Here is a 1,213-nt window from a genome sequence, read left to right as displayed (position 1 = left end):
GCCTTGCTTTGATATATATATATATTTTTTTTTAAAGGATTGATATCGGAGGAATAATGAATCAGGAGATAAATGCTGTTGATTGAACAAAAAACTGTACTTAAGAAAGTAATTTGCCTCTCTGTCCAGAGAGGGATATCCAGCTAATGAGAAAAATACTCATGAGTTTGCCAGAAATCTCCTGGTGCCAACCACAAGAGAGAGAGAGAAGAAAAATGCGCACATGAGGCATTTAACAAGCTACGCGGCCTGCCTAATAATTTGACAGAGTCAACCGGCGTTACCCAGAATAAAACCCATTTTTCATTTCGTCCGACGAGATGTTATCCAGGGATACATAAACTCCCTCGTCATCAGCCAAAGGAGCACGTTATTGACTCGTATCGCATAAAATCATGTGCATGTAGCCGGGATGAAGCCCATCATCTAATGCCCGGCAACCTCCCTGTAAAGAGTACTATTTTCTACTGACAGAGTGAGTTAAGCGGTGAGACTCACCTTTTGTGTAATGAAATCCACCCCGCCTCTGTGTGTGTGTGTGTGTGTGTGTGTGTGTGTGTGTGTGTGTGTGCGTGTCTTGTGTGTATCTGTGTGTGTGTTGAATTGCGAGTCATCCGACTTGTGGAGCATGGCATGTGGGTTGGTAAGTTGGTGATTGACTGGGTGGGTGGATTGGTTAGTGTAGGCTGGTGGTTTCACAGGCGGATTAGGTGGAGTGGGTGGGCGAGAGGGAGGGAAAGGGTTGTTGGGCTGGTTAAGTGGGGTGCAGTGTGGTTCGTGCATTAAGTGGGGTGGGTGGTGGGGCTACCTGTAGGACAAGGCAATTGACGAGTTTATGTCGTCCTACTTTTGAGACATACTATACTAAGGCTGTGGGTATGTGCGTTGACTGGTGGGTGTGTAGGTGGATGGACGGATTGTGTTAAAACAGGCCCCTGGGAATAGGCCATTTGAGTGAATACGTCCGAGTTGGGAATAGATCAGCGTGCGGAAAATCGGTCCACAGGGGATACTCTTCTGGAATCATGCTGAAGTAGGTATATATATCAATTGGGTTACAACAGCTCCATTGTGCAATACGTCTGTTGGTTAAGAGGTCTGTGTTTCAAGAGAACGCATCAATGGGTGATATAACCACGTCGGATAACAGGTTTATGGGGAAAATAGGTTCATTGTAAAAAATATGTCCATGGGGACATGTAGGGAACCTGCA

This window comes from Coenobita brevimanus, chromosome 103, assembly GCF_032717465.1.
Source record: "Coenobita brevimanus isolate Jiangsu-jjx chromosome 103, ASM3271746v2, whole genome shotgun sequence".
Lineage (NCBI taxonomy): Eukaryota > Metazoa > Arthropoda > Malacostraca > Decapoda > Coenobitidae > Coenobita > Coenobita brevimanus.
The sequence above is the reverse complement of the archived record's forward strand: the minus strand, read 5'-3'. Positions refer to the sequence as shown.